The sequence below is a fragment of the Psittacula echo genome (assembly GCF_963264785.1).
Source record: "Psittacula echo genome assembly, chromosome: 12".
In the NCBI taxonomy this organism is placed as follows: domain Eukaryota; kingdom Metazoa; phylum Chordata; class Aves; order Psittaciformes; family Psittacidae; genus Psittacula; species Psittacula echo.
This window is the reverse complement of record NC_137747.1, coordinates 2,238,704-2,254,116: the sequence shown is the minus strand read 5'-3', so window position 1 is coordinate 2,254,116 and position 15,413 is coordinate 2,238,704. Positions and strand designations below refer to the sequence as shown.

At 41.5% G+C, this 15,413-nt stretch overlaps 1 protein-coding gene across 1 annotated transcript in view; it reads left to right on the top strand.

Annotated features, from left to right (window-relative positions):
• TSHZ2 (teashirt zinc finger homeobox 2) overlaps window positions 1-4,895 on the top strand; it is a 219,417-nt gene extending 214,522 nt beyond the window's left edge. The window contains exon 3 of the mRNA XM_080628148.1: window positions 4,784-4,895. The gene's annotated coding sequence lies outside the window, so the exon portion shown is untranslated. The remainder of the gene's footprint in view (window positions 1-4,783) is intronic.
• The last annotated feature ends 10,518 nt before the right edge of the window (window positions 4,896-15,413 follow it).

Sequence of the window (15,413 nt, the reverse complement as noted above, 5' to 3'; positions counted from 1 at the left end):
ACCTCCTACAGAGAAGGTGTTTTGCACCAGCTACAGATACGTTCTTGCTGCTGAAATCCCAGGGTCTTTTATCTGGCCTTGGCCTCGGCCTCTTAACGAAGTATCTTCAACAAAGAGTTTTCTGAGATAAATGCAACTTAATGGCTTCAAGCTTTTATTAAATGTAGTTTCCATCATCCCAGGCAGTGATGTCTCTGAACTCCTCCACCTGGGTGTTACTGCAGCCAGAGAACTTTGTATTTAAGCAGACACACCCCAGGAACATCTGAGCTAAAGCCCACATTTCTTTTCCATTATCTTGTCCCACATTCTCATAAGCTTAGGTCACATATGTCTTACATAAGGCAGGCTTTTTTCCACACTTCCCTCTCCACATCTCTGGTGGCTCAGGTTGGATCCACGAAATCCGGTGCCTTCTGCAGGGACACAAGAGGGACCTGCCATGGTGAGTTATGCTGGTGTGTCCTCTCCCCCTGTTCTCTGTTGAGCATCAGCTAACTGTGACTTCTCTGCTGTAGACCGTGCAGCTTCTTGGCACAACACCCTTCAATATGAAGAACATTAGGGACCGTTTCCTGCTGGTATCGCATGGAGCCTCTGCATGCATTTGGGTGGCACCCTCAGCAAGAACAAAGAGCTGAAAAGTATTAGTTTTCACAAGGGTTATTCTTACCTCTCCCAAAATGTTTCCCACCCTGCTAGAGTGTGATTTCTGAAACAAATATGTTCTGTTTGTTTATTTAATGTGCTGTTAAATGACCTTCTGTAAAGCTATTACTGCCACAAGGCTTTAAAATGGATGGGCAGGCATAACTTAAGAGAGCATGCTCCTTACAATCAGGATGAATCATTTGAGTAGTTACTGTTTAGATTGATATAATTTTAGTTTTAATTATGGGTAACGAGAAGGCATTTAGAGTCTGTAATATTATAATTCATGGTGAGAGGAGTCCTAAATGAAATAAAATATATCCAGATTTGCTTTTTCTCCCTATCTAGGTATTATGCACGTAAGCATGATTCTTTAAGGAACAGATTTTCTGCTGCTGTAAAAATCTAGCAAAAGTAGGTCAAAAATGACATCTAGAGATAACATGTTTGGTAACCACAAAGGGACTGTCTGTGTCTTTCTATTTGGCCTTCTAAGAGTCCTATAATATATTACTATAGGTACAGCAGCAGCATGAAAAGATTTTGATCCATAGACTCCCATGGACTGTGGTGGGTGGATCACAGGTACATATTGTCACTTTTATTATCCCATTACACTAATAGAAGATGATAAAATTATATTAGCAAGGATCTGGGAATACAAAAAAAGAACATTATAAACACATAAACCTGCTGTCATCTGCCTGGCTCTAGAGTACCACCAGATCTTGGACTGTGCCACTCGAGTGGTTGGTGTGCTCCTGCTGAACCCAAAAACCAAACAGTGACAGCAATCCCCAAGTGAAAGGCTTGAAATCCACCCCATGAGCAGACAGCCCATGTCATTTGGTTAGTGTGGCTTTTGGCCATGGAGAGAAGGGGGAAAGGAGGCTAGAGGGAGCGAAGGAAAGCATGGAGTTTGGCACGTGTGTGCACATGTGAGTGAGCTCACCACAGCTCGCACGAGCCAGGAGCCATGTGGGGATGAAGCAGCACAGCTGAGCAGTGCTGGTGCCAGCCCGCGGAGGCCGGACACATGGCGATTAGCTGTTAACATGCAGTTGACAGTTGTCTCGGATCGCAGACATGTTTGAGAGCTCCTATTGCAGAAGTTTCACAGCTGTGTTTGTACAGCAAGATCCGAATGAGGAGAGGGAAGCTGTGCCACGGGCAAGGAGCGGGAAAGTGATTGGTAGAAGGAATCCTGAGTCCTGACACATCTGCATTAAAATAGATACAACTTTTCACATCTGCTGATGGCTTGATAATTAATGTTAAATAAAAGCAAAGCTTCAGGATCTGCAACTGATATTTCACATATGCTGTACAAGACATCAGCTTAATGAACACTCTCAACCACATTTTCATAACATAATTTAAGTGATAGGGTTTTCTTTGTGGTACAGATTGAACTCCATTTCAACAATAGCCCAGGAAGCAGCAAAGTTTGCCCATCAAGTGCTGTTTAAATACCCAAGCTGCTATGCCCTAGACTGTGGGTGACAAGCTCTCCACATACTCCCTGAATCTCTTAGCAACTTGATAATGAAATACATAAACTATGACCCTTATTGATCAGGGCTCACACTAATTAATTTCCCAAAGTCCTGTCCCAGCCTGCAGTGATATCAATGCAAGGAAAAAAAAACTCAAGGATGGAGACTTTGGTTGGCCAAAAGACCTCGGGGTGAAGTACTTATCCCATTGAAATCAATACCAAGTCCCAATTGATTTTAATCATGCATGGATGGTACCATTAGTCAAGTGTATGGATGCTTAGCCCCAAAAGTTTGTACAGTTGTCACAAATGGCTTTTATAGCAGTGCTAAAACATACCTGCCTGCACACACACAGCAGTGCAGAGGATCCCCTCCAGCTCCCGAGTGCCTTGCTCCATCTTACCTTTCCTCGAGCAGCAAGACCAGTTGAAGAGGTTTCCAGTCTTTCCCACTGGCTGTGCAGCCCCAGCCCTGCACTGGGCACTCCTGCTGAGGATTGCGTCATACCATAGGGTGGAAATCATAGGAAGGAGCGAGGACTGGAGTGGGTTTGTTGCCAGAAGTGTTTCTCATTGACCTACACCCTGTCCAATGTGCCTCTGTGAGCTCTACCAAGGTCTAACATTGTCCTTAACATTGCTCTGTACATGCTACCCTTGTAATGGGGGAATGACCAGGAATCTTACTAAGCTGATTTTACAGCTGGTCTAATACAAAAGCCTAAGAGCCTTCCTCACAATGAATTAAAAAGAAAAGTAGGCAGGAGTTTGGCTTCTCAGTTTTCCAGTCCAAGCCCTTGATAAATATTTCCCACTGGCAGGGAACCAGTACTCTGCAGTTACTTTGCTTCAAACTAAGTCTACTTCCCAGATTTAGCACTTTCAGTAATACTACATGCTGCTTAATTGTCTTAATGACATTCTGGAGGCAGAATTGAATTAATCAAGAGTTATCACTCTTGCGTTCAGCCGTTTCACCACTGCCCTTCTTGTTGGCTTATGCTGGACCTGCCCGTAGTGTCCTGCATCCATGAGTTAGGCAGATGCTGTGTGTCAGAGCTGCTACAGGTCTTGGTATGCTCCAAGGCAGGACTAACATGGCATGGCACAGGTAGCTTTCATCCTGGTGAAGGCTGCAAAAATCTACTCAGAAAGGTAAATTCCAGCGCCGGTACCACCTCTGCAGCCTGCACTTGGACCATTTGCACAGGGTGATTGTGCAGCTGAGAGCTTGGCCAGAAGCAGAGCCAGCTCATGGCATTACCGTATTTCAGCTCTAGGCATTGCAATAGTAAGGCTTCTGGATTTCTTTAAAATTCAAACAAGGTGTAAACTGACACAGCTTTGTCCCTTTGCAATGAAAAATAGTAGCTTTGCAAAGTGTGAATTGCTCTGGAGCCTTACCTCTGAAACCTAAAGACAACATTTTAAAGTGTCAACATGGATTGCTTTTAATGTCTTTTAAGTGGACCTAAGGTATTCACCACAATTTCAGACTGGCTTCCAGGCATCCTCAGTTGCCAAAAGTCTCTACATTCAGCTGCCAAAACCTCTTCTTCCCTTCCAGCAATTTCTCCATAGCAGGTTTGGGTTGCCAACGCAAAACTCAGCATCACTGTGAAAACTGAAAAGGTGAAGATATTGTAAAACAAACCAAATTATGAGCTAAATAACATGAAGTCAATGGGCTTTTTTGTTTTCATATGGAATTTTTTTGAAAGCTGAGTTTATTTTACTTTATTTAAAGCTACTACTGAATTTCCACTTGATTTAGCCAGAACACAGGGAACACACCGCAGGATTTGAGTTGTGTTTGCTGAAATGTCCGTGGCCTTGAACAGATAATATATTTTTCAGTAACATATTTCTCTTTGCCTACTGCTGGTCTTTTTTTCTCTGTGCTCTCTGCAGATTGACTTTCACTGTACTTATTGCCTGCCTCATTTCTCACCCTATTTTTCCAGTTGTTTTTTCTACTGCTTCTCACAGTATCTTTCTCCCAGGTTATAAGCAAAAAAGAACTCTACTTTGGGCTGAACTTTTAAACCCACATCTTGAAATTAAATAAAACAAGCACCTTCTGTCTCTATGTGGAAGCAACTTCACAACTCGAGTCACTTAGCACTTTTAGTAGCTGCAGAACGGAAAAGGTCCGTTGGAAGAACGGAGGCTTTTAATGCTGGGGAGGTGCCACAACAACCAGAAATAACACAGCGATAGTTGCGTAATTAAACACAATGTGGGTACCAAGGTGTCAAAGTCACCATGAGGATTTTAGAGTATATTCTTGGCTGGTAGCAGAGAGAAGCTCATTATAGTGTCCAGGTTTAAGTGACATGCGGGAAAAGCAGAGATGCAGAGGAACATACTCAGTGGTCCAGGCAAAGCCGCAGCATCAGTTGGAGTTTACCCACTAATCCGCACACAGTTACAGACCTGAGGATCTGGGGGTTTTATTCTCACTCCTGTGTCCTTGCTTTTTTTGAACCTATGGGTGGACAAAGTAAAGCAAAGTTGTCTCATTTCCAGAATTTTCTATTGATAAAAGTAGGCATTCAATAAAATCTGGAATAGTGATTGGAAACTTGGTAACAATAGTTATTATAATAACAGTTATTAATATTCTGCTTGCAGGACGAATGCCTTAGTTCCAGCTCTCCAGCCCAGGCTTCCCGCACCCTGCACGGCACTCCGATCCTGACATTGAACTCACAGCAACCCGGACCGAGAAGACTGCCAAAAAAACTCCAGCTATTCTTCTTCATCCTCACTAACAATTTGGTAATGAAGTATTGATTTCCACTCCCCTGCTTATGGACGATATTAGATTTTCATTGATAAACTGCACTGGGGCTGTCTGGTCTCCACTGTCCCTTTTTGCTGTCACTAAAACAAAGTGCCACTGAAGTAAGATAATGACTGAGAACATTGATGTACTTATTTTGTCAATTTGTAACACTTGACAGGAAAAAAAAATTCTTCATAGTTTAATGTCCAAGTGTGCTACACAAGATGCAGTCACATTGGAAGCTTTACTTTTCATGGTAATGTCCATTTCCTATTTATAACCCCTTTGGGATAGTTTGTCTAAAGGAAATGTTTCTATTCTGTGCAGCTATTACTGTTGCACCTGGGTTGCCCAATCCAGTCATTGCACTAGGGATCAATACATCACAGTAAGTACAAGAATTATTAAGTTAAAACAGATTCTGAGCCAAAAAACCTCTGAACAATGTTAATCTTCTGTGCAAGTTGTTCAAATAGTTATGCTTAACCATGTTGCTGCCAAAGATTTGTTTGAAATGGATTATTTTCAGTTTGTTTTATTCCTCAGATATATATATATATTTAAATCTCCATTATGGTTTACGACGAGACATATGCGATGAAGTGATTTTTAAAACAAAAGTACTATTATTAGATTATTGAACATTATATAAATATAGGTATATCTATATATAAATATCACTATATAAATATCTATATATAGATATAAAAGAACAGAAGTAGAATTGCTTTCTCAGTTAGATGGGTGTAAATCTGAAGCTCTCTGTTATAGTCGGTGGAGTTACATTGGATTTATGCCACCAGAAATGAGATCAGAATCTGGTCTTCATGCTCTCGGGCCAACCTGGCACGGATGGGCTGGGAAGCACAGCTGACTTCAAGTCAACCGAGACCTGGGGAGAAGGGGGCTACAAAGATGGCAATTTCAAATTTGTGCTTGTAACTTTTTTCATTAAAACTTTGAGGTCCCCGTTTTAATTTGTGGAATATTCACGTTAATAATGAGATCTAATTAAGACATCCATTAAAAGCCCGTTAAAGTTAATTTAACGTAAAAATTCCAATAGAACTGTATTAGATTTTCTCCATTAAATTAACGTTATGGATTTTTAACGGATGTCTTAATTATACATTATTATTAACGGGAATACTGTATTACACAGATTAAAATCGGGTCCCGAGTCAACTCACAAAATCTTCCAGGATATGCTAATGTCATGAATCTCACGTTACCTAGTGCTCTGCTTGGAAAATCAGGCACAGCCCTTTTCACTCTCACTGAGCATTTCCTTGCAGCGAAAGCAACCTCCAGTAGACAAACCCATCTCTGTGTCGAACGATGGACTTCCCTTATCCTCAAAGGAAAAATAAGTCTGGATCAGGTTGCAAATCACTACTCCATTGCAAACGAAATATTCAAAGTATGCTAGGCACAAGTTGAGAAGAGGATCATTCTCAAATAAGAGAGGGCTTTGGGGTGTCTTTTACTATGGTTTTTGTTTAGATGTTGAAGGATATAATTGCAGTGCAGCATTCGCGAAATCAGACTAAACATGTTTACTGCATTCCCTGTGGCTTGTGCAGAAGGACCTGTTTTGGCATTGTTTGGGAAATTTTTACATGATCCCTAAACTCAACATGGAGGAGGAAAAAAGGGCCCTTCTTATTTACCTCCTAGGGAAAGTGTTGCCCTTATGCCACATATAATAGCAAATTGCTTTTTTTATGGCATGCATAACCTAGATGGGAAAAAATATGGCGCTTGAGGGAAGGAGGGAAAAAGTAAATGAAGTTCCAGGAATGTCATTCTGAAGTAATGAGGCATGGACAGAAAATATACCCCTCACATCATCGGATTGAGATGGCAGTCGAAATAGCTTCATTGAAGTGTCAGCACTCATCCATCAATCAATCATCCACAAGGAAAAATAGCGACAGTACAACGGGGCGGCTTTTATGGGATTTACTCATGGGCATAGGGAATAGCAGCTCAAATGTAGTTCTGACATGAAAAGCAAGGTGCTGATATTATTTTTTATGATGGGAGGATCATAAAGTGAATTGAGAACAGTGAGGTCTGTCTTTGCTTAACCTATTCAACTGGAAATGAACGGAGCTCAACTGGAAACGAGCAGAGCCTTCAGATGGGTTAAGATTGAAGCCTGCGCCGTGCTGAGCACCGGCCATTGACAACAAAATTCTATTAAAGCAAAATCAGTGCATTAGCACTGAGCTCCTCAGAAGCTGTTAAATTGCACAGCCCAGTTCAGAGTTATTAAGTGAAGTTGCACAAGGTGGGTCCTGTGTCCCAGACCCAAAGGCAGCAAGCACCATGGTAAAATGCCTCCTGGGATAAACCATGTGTGTATCCATCTCCAGTCCCACTCTTTTTTGGATGCTCTAGGAAAAATATTTGGCTTATTGTGGCATCCAATGGGTGATGTTCCCACTGACTTCAGATGACCCTGATCCTGTGCCCTGTGCTGGGCCATCTGCTTTGGTAGAACCCCTCTGTGCAGTATGCTTTGCTATGTCCAAGCCACACGGATGCCAACATGGGCTGCTGCCGGGAGCGAGGAGCACTCTTCCCACAAGAGGGTGGCCCGCAGCATCCAAGACTGGGGTTCTTTGGGGCACCAGCTGCTCGATTTTGGCAGAAAAGAGGCTTTCCTGGTGCCCCAAAGCCAGTGAGCAGTAGGGTGGTGATAGGAAGCATGGTCCCACCATCCCACATCCCTAACTGTGCTGGCACCTGGGACTCTGCAGCTGAGGACTGGTGCACCCAAGGGAGATTCTGCTGTCCCAGAGGTGTGTTCTGCCCAGGAAGCTTCACTCCAACACAGCCAAGGGTGGGAATAGCTACTTCATTTAAAATCTGGCCACAAACCTTTATTACACAGTGCTAAACCTTGATTATTTTGCCTGCATCACTGTCCTCTGGGAACATTTTAGGTACACATTTGAATTAAGTGACTTTTTTTTTTTTTACAATATGATATAAAAAAGTATGTCTCTCCTCTCTCCCTGTATGAAACTGGATGAGTTGATAGTTTATCTGTCATATAAATCAGGTAACACAGAAAATCATTGCATCTTTTCTCTGTCATATCTGCTCAATATCTATCTTTGTGACTTTTATTCTTATTGGAGATCATCAAAACACTAATTAAAAGCCTGGTGATCAAACAGCCAAATATTTATGATTCAAATCCTTGCTTATTAACAAATGGCATATTGATACACCACATATCCAAGCTCTTTATGCTCTTGCGCTGCAATAAAGCAGTAAGAAGTGTTACCCTTATGCACTGCTCTGAGAGATTTATTCAGAAACCATAGTTCCCTTCCCGCCACCGTCCATGTCAAAATAAGCCATATCACCCTACCAAACATGCGCTGTTTTAAAAGAGGGAAATGTAATTAGCATCTCTTTGGAGCCTAATATATAAGAATTTCAGTGAATCACGCTCAGGTCTTTTTTCCAGGCTCTTATTATTTAAGCTGAGCGGGAGAAGGACACTTACCTTTAAAAATGGTTGTCATTGGTACAATAATAATTGTTGGTTTAAAAAAACTCTTTGAGAATCTACTAACAAACCTGCCCAGTGATTACTTGTCAATGCAACTTGTCATGGGCTTTATTACCTACTTGTGAAAGTATTTACAAGACTGCCCTCCCTAGCTTTTTTAGAGATCATGGAGGATGGAAGGAGTCATTTTAAAAATCAATAATTATGTATTAACACGATAGGGGTTGAAGCCTTCCAAGCCAGTTTTACAGGCTATTGAGTCAACCCTAACACATTCAGGTGGCAAGGATTGTTTCCCTCAATTTTTGGTCTTTTTTTCTTTCCTTAATTGTGTTCTGATAAAAAGACAGATTTATTGCCTAATTAATATCCACAGTTCAGTTCCTAAAGGAGAAGAGGATGTTCTCACTGGGGAGCATCCATGGCTTTGCAAGGAAAGTGAGCTGCCCTTGGTTAGTAGGAAAGTACAAAAGGAACAGAGTTTTTGTACAGGGCAGCTTCTGTGTGAGAGCTACCCAAGGGGACAATTCCTTTCTGTAGGATTGCCCTCTGCTAATTCCCAATGGCCCAAGCCTGCCATGAAGGTGCTACTCTGGTTCAAGCACAACTGCTCAGGTCAACCCATTGCTTTGGTCTTGCTGTGAATATTGTCTTGCAACCAAACCTGTTAAGAAAACACAAGGGGACGGAAGATGGCAACCTCATTTTGGCAGAGATTTACTCCCAGGGAAAAAATGACTCTGTTCAGTGCCCGAGGCCAGGCTGGGCTGAGGCCACTGTCCCCTCTCTGCTGCCATCATAGCTCCCAGGCTGGAGAAAGCGCCGTGGCTAAGTGGAGTTGGATCTCGTCACACAGGGCTTTTGCCTTCACAAACAGATATACGATGCAATTTATATTTAAAATTCTCTCTATAAAGACAGTATTGATCACAGATTCCAGATCAATATGTTGCAATTACAGCAGGCTTTAGAGGCCATCTGTCCCCAAGCAAGAGCACTGATATAACCACCTCTATATATTTTGAAAAGCGCTACTGATATGTGCCCATCTCCTCACAGTACAACCTAACATATTACTTTTGCTCCCAGGAAGTGTGTTTAGGAGCTACATAGAGTTGTCATTCCTGGCTATTGGCCATCCAGGAGGCCTCAGACCAGCTTTTCGTTCGGTTTCAGAGCCACAGTGGGGTCAGTGACAGTGTGGTTTTGCTGGCCTGATTTCCCTGCTCTCCCTCACGATTGATCCCACAGGCTGCAATTTTCCTTTTTGCCAAACCTCTGTTCTCAGTTGGGAATGATCAATAACAGGTCGCTGAATTTCACTAAAACTAAAAACTTCTCAGTAAGTGCTGAAGAGTTGGAGCTGGACATTGAGAGGTGTAAACTGAGCCTTTTTATATGTGACATTAGACCACAGTGAACAGCACATTTGAAAGTTGTACCTGTAGAATAAATGACATGCATCTGAAGCTATATTTCAATTCACGTTTCATCAAGCAGAGGCCCTCATCTGTCAGCACCTGGAGTCAAGATAAGTCTCTCTGTTGATGGCCCTGATGAGCCATTGTGTAGTTATTCCAGAAAGAAATGCTTCCTGGATTTTCTTTTTTCTTCTTAATTATTCCCTGCAGTGGTTGACTTCACACAAGCACACAGAAATTAGGGATTCTATTCCTCAATTGTCTGCTGAAGTGAAAGAATACAAAATAAAAACAATGGGCTTATGGTGATAACAAAAAACCAACATACCTTTGCAAGTGAACATGTGCCAAGCATAAAACCTGGGTGCGCATCCCACACGCACTGTGCCATGTTGTGCCAGCATGTTCCTAATCCTCCCTGCAGCCACCTCCCTCCAACTTCATTTCAGTCTTCAGCTTTATACCAATATCTAAAACACAGAAGCCAGATTCTGAATGCATTTATTCCAGTGTAAATTCAGAGCTACTCCTTTGAATTCAGTATATTTACCCTCTGCCTACGTGACTCCAAGCACCGTCCTTATGCTCCTAACCTTGGATTCCTACCATGTTTAGATGGTTTTGAAAACATCTTCAGCAAACAGGCTCTTGCTCAGCGCAGATTAAATCTAAGGCACAGGCTGCACTTCAGAAGTTTTATCGTTATGTTAGGGAAGTGAGTGCAAAACTTTGTTATTGATGTGACTATGCTGGTGAGAGTCCTCATGTGAAAACAGTTGTATCGCTATAAAGCACTTTATACTGGTACAGTTTATTTTGCTTTGCTGGATCACTTTTATACCAGTGCAAGCACTTTTATCCCAGTATCCTTCAGTAGATAAAGCTTAAGGTGACACTGGTGATCCTTGCACAAAAGTGTCTGTCCAATATTTTCTTCGAGAGCATTTTTAAAAGTGAAATAGCTGTACCACTGGAATTAACTGCAGAGTAATAAACTTCCAGTTCATCATCACTCTCAGCTCATGAAATGTCTTCCAGGCCTTTGTAAAGAGCCCTGTTTGAGACAACAGATTAAATACTAATCCTGGCAGATCGAACATCTCCACTTGAGCCCGTACCATCTAGCTGAGCAAACTTTTTCTTTTTTACGTTATTTTTTATCTAAGTAAAGGCGACAAATTCTTTCATTAGATGAGATAGCAGGAAAAAAAGATCAATATTTTAAAAAGAAAACAAAAATAACGTCGTGCAAAAATGCAGCTACACTAAATGCAAGGAATGCTTTCCCTTAAAAGCCACATCCCCACGTGGGCATCAGTCCAGGTGATGGATGCGTTTACAGTACTTAAACATCCTTGCAATTGTCTCAAATGTGGAAGATTTATATGGGCACTTACTAACTACTCATGTAACATTAAAACAATACATACCTGTATATATCAAGGTAGATTTGCAGTGAGATACAGACCTTTTCCCCTATACACACTCACATGCTTGTGCACACACAAGGCACAGTGTGCGGGTGTATGTCTGCTCATGAACAGCCAGTGATGCTGGGGCTGAAGTAACAGCTGGGCACTGCTGGCACCAAGTGAGGCAGCAGATATCTTCAGGATGTACAACACAGTATTTTGGCTTTATAATGCAGCAAATGCTGGAATGTGCAATACAGGTTGCAAAAGCTGACAAGCTAAACAGTTCTTATTTGGCTCAGGGTACTTCACTGTCATGTGTCTCTGGTACAATGTGCCCTTTTGTCTCTAGTGCTCAGGCACCACTTCTTAATCCTTTTGTGTTTGGGGTTTTTTTTCTGTACATTTGTTTTGGGTTTTATTATGCTGAATATGTCAGCAGCAGTCATGAGAGATCCACCCCCATTTTCAATAATAATGCATAAGTGGCCATAGTAGTAAATCTGATGGGTTTGCTCTGCCCCAGCACTTGTGGTACGTAGTAAGTTTGTTATTGGCAGCATCTTCAGGTTACATCTGTGACCCACGGTGTTAGGTCTAGAATTTTGTTTAAAAAATAATAATAAGAAGAAAAAAGAATCAAAAGCTCATTTCTCTTTAAAACAAAATGTATATACTAGAAATCTCAACCCGGAAAGATTAAACACATTTTTTATATGAACAACGCGAATGGGACTCCTTTCCGAGAGGACTCACGGTGACTTTATCTGTAGAATGTTTCAGTGCTTCTGCACTCATTTTGTAACAAGTGCATGCTGTATAGAATATATTGCCTGTATACTTAGAGTGGAGGGGGGGCCAAGCTGCTTTTCACTGTGTACTGCAGCTTGTTTGGATGAAAAGTCGCGCCTTTGATGCATTTTTATACTGTACATATTTGTATATATTAACTCTATTGCCATGTTCTGAACACAGATTTTGTTATATTTGCTTGTTTCGGTTTCCTACAAAAATTGGTCCATGACGGGAAATACTCTTTTTTTTTTTTATAGAAAATATGCTTGTAATTTCTGTTTGTTTGTTTTCTTGGTCATCATCTTTTAATGGCTCATAAAAGAATTCGAGATGAGTTTTTGGAGGAACTCTGAAATGCAAGTCTGTGTTTGCATGAAACCTGCCCAATTGCTGGCTATAAAGGGGGGCGGGGGGAAGAGGGGAAATCTAAGTCAAGTTTTGCTTTTAAAGCATGCTAGTCCCACGGGAAAACTCATACATGTACAATTATTCTCTTTGTATTTTATCTAATAGTGCCTGAATTATTATTATTTTTTTAATATCTTCTTGGAGGAACAATTCATAATTGTCAAACTTTGAAACATTAGCTTAATTTTGTTTTCATGACCTCTCATTTCTCCTCCTTATTTATTTTGTTGCTGTTTATAATGGGCCCCAAGGCCATTTCTGACATTGCAGTGTTCTTCTTCCACATTAAGGATGTTTTTAAAATTACTAAGATTATTGAGCCAACAGGCTGTTTTAATCAAAACCATGTTTCACTTGGGTTAGATGATTACGAATGGTCCCTGCAATGGCAGAACCCTTTCTGCTGGGAGGACCCTACCACCTAGCGGCCCCGAAGCATCAGCACAGAGATGCATCTTCCCGATAGTCCCTGTCTTTCTCAAAGGCAGGCTGGCAATTTTGCTTCAAATTATTTGCTTATTATAACTAACTTAAACTAAACAAATTGATAATGTTAATGGCATTTTTTTTCCCCCTTTGGTTGATTGCTAAATAAATTCGTATAATTTATACTAGAAGAGATTACTGCTTTTATTGTTTTGGGTTCCCCCAAACCAATTATTAACAATCAGGACTATGTATCTCATTAAATTTAAATCAGGTCAAACCTCTTTATCTAAGGCCTTTTCTGATACAGGAAGATGACTGTATTCCAGTGCATTTAAGATGTATTTCTGTGTATGATTTTGCGGCATTGAAATCTATGATTCTATTCATGGTGATTTTTATTTCTGTATTTTTACCATGGTAAATATACTGTAAAAACAAACAAACAAAAAAAAATCCCTCAACTTTACCATAGAAAACATCACTTTTTATGCCCAGGGATATTTTTTTTTTCAATAAAATCACTGCAGTTTTAGAACTGTAATTAAAGCCCTGAATAATAAATCACACATCCTTATCTGTTGTGTTTAAAAGGAAAAAAAATAGCCCAAACTGTTCACATAATCCTGAATGCCTCATTTCCATAAAAAAGGTTTCTATACATATATTATTTACATTTTTAAACATGGTAATTCTTTCCTTTGTGGCATAAAATGTCTCTTTTCCACTGCAGCTATTGGAAAGCGACTGCTCACATCTGAAATGTTATCGTAATTTGCATCAGGAAACCCAACTGCAGACATTAAGGACTTGGGTGTGTTCAATTATGATTTTGCTGGAGGCTGTCCCTCATTTTAATGCTGCACTCATTGAACTACCTTTCTGAAATCTAGCTGATATGGTTCACCATAGACATGCTTCACAACATCATTAGCTTTGCAAATGGCTTCATTTCAGTCAATGCAGACTTCAGTTTTGGCCAATTGTAAAATGGAAATTTGAAAAGGAAAAAAAAAAGAAAAAAAAAAACAGATGCACTTAAAACATGAAAAGAATTATTTATATGATAAAAATATATTTAGATTTTCAAAGCACAAGACTGAACAGAAGTGCTCTTTTTATGCTTTCTGAAGATGTTACTGTTAAAAGTCTTTCTACATCAGGCTTAATAAATCTGTAATGACATTTGATGGATTGATTTTTGTGTGGGTTTTTCTTTTCTGTCTTTTTTTCCTTTTTTTTTTTCCCCATTCCTTTCTCTGCAGGGAGGAAAAGACTGACCTGGAGAGGCTGTGGGAATAGAAAATCCACAGGAGTGTGCCTGTTTCAGTAAAGCTCAGGAACGATTCCTAGCAGCCTCCTTTCTCTTAAATAATAATCACTCAAACTAAGGAAAAAGGAAAATCCAGCTCCACACCCTGCATTTGTTTCTACGGATCTTTTTCCTTTCCCTCATCTGGCTCCTCTGACCACTCCATGCCTGGGTTATTTATGGTGTAATCTACAGCGAGGCATTGGGCTTCTGTCACACAAATTCAAGGCTCGCTAGCCATAAACCAGGCATGATTGAGATACCAAACACCCTTCTCCCAGTGCTCCACCTCAGACGGATGGCTCTGTTTAACACTTAGTTTCCCTAAGCACTCCCTCGTCCCCCGTAACGTCCCTGGCAGTGGGGTGATGTGTCACACACCCGAGTGCGGCGGCGCACGCTGCTGCCGCCCCGGCCCTGATGGATTATTGACTGCCAAAGAGAAGCAGCTTTCCATGGCAGAGATTCCAGGCTTGTGCTCGGTAAGGTTGGACGGGCGCAGTCTCACCTGTAGCCGTGTTCAATTGCCACTGCTCCTCCTCACCATGATGAGCAGCAGAGCCCATCTTGCATCAGCCTGGCTGGTGGAGTGGCTGCAGTCCTGGGGGCCAAGCATCCTATCCACGTGGTCTCCGGTCCATGTGGAGGAGAGGATGGGTATCCCACACCTGTGGTAGGGAGAGCAGAGGGGAGGAAGGTGCTGGGTGAGTTCCCCTTGCTCCACCATCACTTTCTCCTCTGATTTCCTCCTGCCTTTCCCAAGTCCCTCTCAGGGTCCTTCCAGCCTGGCTTGGAGGACAGGAGCCACCAGGGCATCACTCACCCCTTCTTCAGCTGCCCATGGCCATTGCAAGGCTCTGCACCCTTCTAACACCACCCACTCCTTGGTGTGACCATCCCACACCAGCCCCCCATGGCTGACCTATGGGAGCCCCCATTCAACCTCTACACACCGGCTGGTTCGTTATCGAATCCACTTCGGAGGCAGTGCCTTGGATCCTGCAACACCGACTCTTTTAAGTGATTCTTTTTTAAAGGAATATATTGCACACATTTCGAGAAACCCCTCTAGGGTAAAATAAAAAATATCTATAGATGGCTAAAATAACAAGTGAATCATAAAACTTAGAGATGGAAAAGGACTATTAGATCATCCAATTTATCTTGCTGTCT